The 7,513-nt window shown below is 30.0% G+C and overlaps 1 long non-coding RNA gene across 1 annotated transcript; it reads left to right on the top strand.

Annotated features, from left to right (window-relative positions):
* The first annotated feature begins 2,446 nt into the window (after window positions 1-2,446).
* LOC121132194 (uncharacterized) lies at window positions 2,447-4,329 on the top strand. Its single transcript, XR_011784392.1, has 2 exons — window positions 2,447-2,624; window positions 2,713-4,329. It is a non-coding gene; the product is annotated as an uncharacterized lncRNA (long non-coding RNA).
* Window positions 4,330-7,513: the final 3,184 nt, after the last annotated feature.

The following is a 7,513-nucleotide window of genomic DNA, read 5'->3' as shown; positions in this document are numbered from 1 at the left end:
AATGTTAATCCACTTTATTAGATTTGCTACAAACATCTATGAAAGGAATACAATATACACACAAAATCCAACTCCGTATATATCAACAATATATGTAGACAGGAGTTATCCATTAGCTCACTCACTGAATACTAAGATGTTTCCTCTTTTGAAATTGAAAAATTATGATAGCAGCTTTTGAAAATAAATAGAAAAACAAGGTTCAGGTTAGAACAACTAAAAGTATTGCTCTCGTGTAAGGTCATATTTTTTTCACAAAAATATGTAATGATACGTTTAGATGGAAAAATGTATTTTTAGGTTTTTCGTGTTGTATCACATTGTCATAAAAAGATAATTCTTTAATTAAGTTTTTCTTTAAAGTCGTAAGAGTTTAAATAATTTGCATTTTTATCAGCCAGATTGTTATGCAAATTAAACTAAATATTTATAATATGTATCGTTGTTAGAAACAAAGATTGGACAATCTGTTTTTGAATGTGTCTAATTTCAAAGATATTAAAAAGTATGTGATTTTTGTTTGCTAAGTTAAATATAAAAAGCAAATAGGGAAAACATGTTTAAAACATGACTAATTTATTTTTAAACAAGAAAAATATATGGGAAAGCGGTACTAGTTGACACACTGAAATATGAACGGTGCTGTAGCACTTTTGTGAAATAATCAAATCCATAACTTAATCATTCCCATTTTTTTAAGTAAAGAAAAAAACGAAATCCTTTTTAAGTAGTTAATTTTTGAAAATTATTGTTTTATTCATTTTTGCAAGTTTTTATTCCGAGTAACTTTAAAATCCCTTGTCTATACACTTATTTCATAGCCAATCCAAAGTAATATTTGCATTTTCGATAGTTTTTTTAATAATACTTACAGTTTTTTAGTCTTTCGAAAGTTTCAACGTTTGAAAGGACTAAAAGTCATAAATAAAAGCAAAATGAGTCAATCATAAACTGCTTCAAATTAATTTAATATTAAATCTTTAATGTATTTAAAAGGATCTACTGGTTTTGATTTTGTGTTGACAAAAGCCAACATATACAAAAATGAAATTTCATTATGGAGTTTGAAAAAGACTATTAGCTCCTAAAAATGATTTTGAAAATATATTGTGTTGTGTTCCAAGAACGCTACCTATGTATAGAAGTAACGGCCCGGAGGAAGATCTAATAAAGTAAACAATTGAATTGTGGGTACAATCATACACTGAGTGATATTTGTCTGGGATTACTATTTAAACAGGATGTACATAAAACTATAATAACAAAATATATAAAAGAGTACATTGTTTTCCGATGGCTAAAGATATTCCCTATGTTATATTAATAAAAGTAAATAAAAGATGGTGATACATAGCAGATTGAAAGGTTGTCTAAGGTCCCATTATCTTTGACAAGCTGTTAATTTGTCTTTTGAGGAGCATTAGTAAGACTTAAAATTTATCTATTGACAGAAAATAAACATAGAAAAGATTTCATTTTATTATGCAATGAAGATACTACCACTGTTTCTTTTATCTACCATAAATCTGAACAACATAAATTATGTATACCTATTACATGGGATACTTTTGAATAGTCAATCCAATTAGATATAAAGAAAACCATTCATCAATCCTCAAAGGGAATAGGGAACTTAAAATCGGTACCCACATCAATGCTTTCGACTCGTCTTAGGAAAAAAAAAATGTAACTGATGTTATAATATAACTTCAATCGTTTGAACTCCTTCCATAGCTTATTCCTATTTGGATTAATTCTTATCTTCGACTTATAATAATTTTAATAATTATAATTCTTTGAATCACTTGCTTGACTAAGCATTTAAGGTAAAGATAATTTATTTTTTTTCATTTGAAACACAAATAAAAAGAATATTTAAGGGAAAATAATGTAAACTGATTGAAAACTACAAAAACATTAACCTCTAAATGAATTTTTTGCAATTACCAAGTGTTCTATTAAAATCTAAAAACTTTTCATTTTAAACTTCAAAAAGATATATTTTATTAATCAACATTAGAATTTCAACAAAATTAATACTTTAAAAAAGCTGTGTCTGAGCTCTCTTAACACCAGAACGACGAGTATATCATTTTTGATATATTTGGACTTCAATGAAATATTGTGAGAAACTTCTTGATTGTATTTGTTTATAAGTTCATGAATTCTCCTAATTCATTTTATTAATCACAAAAAACTAAATTATAAATTAAACTTAGTATTCGTTTCGTTGGTACAGTGAACACTACTTAGACAGATGTGGGTATCATATTTGATACCCAATCATTTCAAATAATATGTTTGCTCTACAATTGTGTATGAACAGGCTGAAGCAAGTTCAAACATGAATCAACTTCTCTAGATAGGAATCTTGTACATTTCTAGTATCAATATAAACGTAGATTTTTCTGAACTATTAATTCTGCTTCCACCTTTTATTGTGTAGGATGTCCAAGAAAAAATTATCCATTGAAGAAATAAGACATTACACATCGTATGCACATCGTACTCCGATTCAGAAGGTGAGGATTTCGAATTGGAAAAAGATGAAGAATATGCCCAACCACCTCAATCAAGTTCTTCTGATTTTGATGACTATTCTGATGTTTTTGACAAGCCTGTCGGTAAGTAATTTTCTTGAATACCATTATTAGTTTTGCTATATACTAGATGGATTTATTAACAACTAATTGGTATATTTAACATTTCAAGAAATACCAGGATGCAATCAAGTGACACAATTCCCGTCTTCTAAGAAACATAAATCAACCGACTTATTAGAAGAGCAAGAGTATGTTGGCAAGGATAACACAATCTGGCACAAACAAATAGGAAATGGAGAAATTTCAGCCCGTTTTAACCAAGAAAACATTTTGAAGGAAGTCTTAGGTCCATTATCATTTGCAAAACGTAACATCATGACAGATAAAATATTATCAGCTTTTGAACTCTTGATCGATAATTATATTATTGATCACTTTGCAAAATGTACAATAGTTGAGACTCGTTCAAAACTTAAGAATGATGTATGGACAACCAGCAAACGAGAAATACTCCGACTGATTGCAATAATGTATGTCAGAGGAATCTTATCCAAAGGGCAGCCGACAGAAGTCATTTGGTCAAGAAAATTGGGGATCAATCTCTTTAGGAATACTATCCCTCGCGACAGATATGAGGAATTATTGAGATATATCCGCCTTGATATTCTTTCCACAAGATCACAAAGACTTAAAAACGACAATTTCGCCTTGATTTCAATGGTATGGGATCGATTTGTCGAAAATTGTAAGTCATCATACAGGCCTGGTGAAAATATTACCATTGATGAGCAACTATTCCCAACAAAAGCTAGATATCCATTTACCCAATATTGGCTAAAAAGCCTTATAAATTTGGTATAAAATTTTGGTTAGCAGTTGATTCATCGTCCAAATACTTGGTAAATGGATTTCCTTACTTGGGAAAAGATTCTCAAAGACCAACAAATAAATCTTTATCAGAATATGTTGTAATGAAGCTAATGGAACCATATTTGGGTAACCGGAGGAATGTTACAACAGATAATTTCTTTACGTCATTGTCTCTTGCAAATGAACTTCAGAAAAATAGGACGACTATTTTAGGAACTATGAATCGTGCTAGCAAAGAAATACCTCCTGAACTAAAAGCTACCAAACAAGCACTATTTTCAAACTGAATCTTTGTAAATAGTGGCAAAACATTGACTTCTTAACAAGGGAAAAAAAAAATGTTTTAATTGTGAGCTCTGTTCACAAAAGTGTGAAAGTTTTAGATGTACGAAAAAGGTTACCAGAATCAATCCAGTATTATAATGAAACTAAGTATGAAGTTGATATTCTAGATCAAATAGCAAGAATTTATTCAACCAAAATGTCTTCTCGCCGATGGCCTTTACAAGTTTTTTATAATATTTTGGATTTTGCTTGTATAAATGCTGTTATCTTGTACAGAGAAGTGACTGGTAAGAAAATAACTCGTCGCCAGTTTTTGAATAATTTGATTAACGAACTTATTGGTGAAGATGATGAATCAAAGGATGATATAGAAGAAAATAATCAATTATTTCAATCACAATCAAACTGTTCAACTAAAAATAGAAGCTGGTGTACAGTCAATTGTACAAGAAAATCACGGCACTTAGCAAGCAAAACCTGTTGTAAATGAAAGAGTATGCAAGCCTTGTATTGGTACTGAAAAAACTATTGTAACTTGTAAAAAAATGCTAATTTCTTTATATGTGTTATTATAAAAGTTATGTTTATTTTTTTAAATAAATAATAAATCTTCTGAGAAAATAAAAATTAACACATTACTTTTAATTTTATCAACCACTAACAGTTACAAATATTAAAAAAATAAATGTGTATCATTTTTGATATACACTGTCGTTTAAGGGTGGTTGTTACTATCCGTCATTCTAGAGTTAATTATTAATTTAACCCCCTAGTGGGCAATTATGTTTTCCAGGGGGTGGTGAAAAGGCAGTCACCCAGTATGGATGTAGTCCTCTCATATGATGTCCCAGTGCTGGATGACACCAAACGCTGTAGTCGAAGGTTTTGCATCAGGGCTGTAGGGGAGCCAAAAGTGGCCAAAAAGAGTTCAAAAGACTCATTTAAAAGAGTCCTACAATAGATAAGATGAATTACTGGTTTCAAAAGCAGCCTCTAACCCTCAAACAGCTCTTTTTACCCACTTTTTTGATAGCTCTTAGCAAAATGAAACCACAAATATCTTGCTTGGGACCTAATGAACTTGAAAGGATTTGCCTAGACTGTTTTCTTTAAGTACTCCGGATCCGGTTTGGCTTTTTTGACAGGGCCCTTCTTTGTCTCCAACGTTTCGAGCTTGCTACGGGCGTAGATGGTGGTCCTGGAGACACCCAACTGCTTGGATTTTCAGGAATATAAATTCATCGGTTATATTCAAGTGTAATTCTACGTATTCTAAGTAGCTTAGGGTTTTTTTCTGTAAATAATTGTTTATACTTTAATATATGGAAATATGAATTAATTTAATGTTCTCAACTTTCATTAATTATTGAATAAGTAAGTGGTCAGATTTCAATGGACCAACCGGTATGCAACATAACTTCTGGCAACCATATTGATAAACCCCATAGAGAAGCCATACTTACTTTATTCCGATAAGAATTATGTGGTTAATGGAATCGAAGTCTTTTTGGAAATCCATGAGGATGTTAGCAAACTCTTGTTGCTGCCTTTGTACAGTTTTCCTGTAATAATATTTACTTCCCAAAAAGTATTTAGGACAGGGGTGGGTTAGTAATTTGATTCATCAAGTATATCTTTTTTTTTAATGGATAAAAGACAGAATTCCTTCATTCATGAATTTGGACCAAAACGAAAATTCTAAACTTTAAGAAAAGAAGCCTCAATGTGAAGTGCTATTTTTGTAGCAAACATCTTTTTAAATTCAAAGGGCAAAACGGAAGTACCTGGAGTTTTAAACATCTATAATATAATTGAGTATGTATTATCTTTTTTAGTTTTAGGATTTTCCAATTTTTCAAAGGTCTTCTAATAATGTTGTGAGAATTGGTATCAATGGTATCGACCATTTGTAGTTTTTGCTTCTCAACTCTCCTATTACGTCAGAAAGAGCATGTTCCGAGTTTGTTTTACAGTCTTTACACCTAAAGAGATAGAAAAAAGATATTTATTTTTCTACAACTTTTATTGGTTCGTCAGTTATATCCCCGTTACTCAGTTTCTTTTTGACAATATTCCTGGAGCTTAGAATTATTTATTCCATGGCTAGAGTAGAAGGTATATGTTTTAAATTTTTTTTTATCAGTCCATATTTCATCCTTATTATTCTTCCACAATAAATTTGTAACTTGAATAACTTCATATTCAAATCATTTCTATTCTTTTTCTGTCTTTCAACTTTAGGAGTTTGTCAAAACGTTTTTTAATCTAAAACACTTTTGATCTTTCCTTTTTTACCAGGATTTTTTTAGGAATATGTTTCTACCCTCTTAAGTGCTGCACACACAATATTATTTCAAAACAAGGTATTTCGGCACCTTAATCCATAAAAATCTGTCTTCTGATAATATGTGTTTTTTTGTTTGATGTGCAATTAACCAGTATACATTTAACATCTTCAAAGTTTCTACATTTCCATTAAGTTATTAAATCACAGTTTTTTTTCTATCCATTTTTTAAAAATATAAATAGCAATCCAATGATTTTTGTTTAATTTGCTGTCTTTAATGTGTTCTCAAGGGATTGAGGACATCATTTAATAAATTATGTCATACTCTTACTAAAATGCAATTTCCTTACAATTACCTTTAAAAAACACACACCATTAAGCTCTTCTTTCAGTTCATTTTAGTAAAATACAAAGAGAAAACGAAGATTTTTTCTCATAATCACATAAATGGAATAAAGAAAATTAAAAAGTTTAACAAAATAAACAAAAAAAAACATATTTTAAAGTTAAAGCCTTTCTTTTTCACTTGCATACTATTTTATTTAGACATACTTTTTAAAATGAATATTTAATCATGTATTATTAGCAGTTTTAATATTTTGAACTTCATTTTCAATAAATTATCGAAGAATATGTTAATATAAATTCATGATTAAAATATGTAACAACCTTGTCATTTTTATTTTTGGTCAAATTTTAATTATTGTTTTATATTTGACAAATATCTATAAAAAAGAAAATTGAAATATAGTTTTTGTTGCCAACAGAGTAAATTTTGAATTTTTAGTATATATATATATATGAAGGCTTATTTATAAACAAGAAAAAAATAGTTAATTATAAAAAACACCTTGCAGTTAAGTGATAAACAATAATAAACTTTATTACAGGAAAACTGTACAAAGGCAGCAACAAGAGTTTGCTAACATCCTCATGGATTTCCAAAAAGATTTCGATTCCATTAACCACATAATTATCTTATCGGAATAAAGAAAGTATGGCTTCTCTATGGGTTTTATCAATATGGTTGCCAGAGGTTTATCTTCTAAAATGGCCTCCACATACGGTGATATGTAAGATATGCTATCTTAAAGGGATGTAAGCATCAAGACCGTCAGAGGCTGAGGCGAAGTAACGACTTCTATGTTTCAGAATTAAAGAATAGTTTTGTGGGGTTAATTGGTCACAAATTTAACGAAATACTGTTTATGGGACTAAAAAACTGTTAAAAACCACTATTAAGTGTGGGAACTTTTAGAGGGAGATGAATCGCTCATGGAATTCTTCTATCGGATTTGTCCTCCCTCTCTTAGTTTAATCATTGCTTTCCTTGTCCTCCAACTCCCTTTCATGTTGCTTTGGATACCATGTCGTTAACGCCAGTTATTAATTTTATCAGTGGTAGCCTCTAAAAGGGAATTATAGCAACTTTAGACTTAGAATGTTTCTACCTCATGGATCCCTCGTTAATGAAACTGTTGTCAAGATCTAGAGCAAACTTTTCAGAAACCCCTCACAAGTCAAACAA

Source organism: Lepeophtheirus salmonis, chromosome 2, assembly GCF_016086655.4.
Source record: "Lepeophtheirus salmonis chromosome 2, UVic_Lsal_1.4, whole genome shotgun sequence".
Taxonomy (NCBI): domain Eukaryota; kingdom Metazoa; phylum Arthropoda; class Copepoda; order Siphonostomatoida; family Caligidae; genus Lepeophtheirus; species Lepeophtheirus salmonis.
This window is presented reverse-complemented; position numbering and strand designations above follow the sequence as displayed.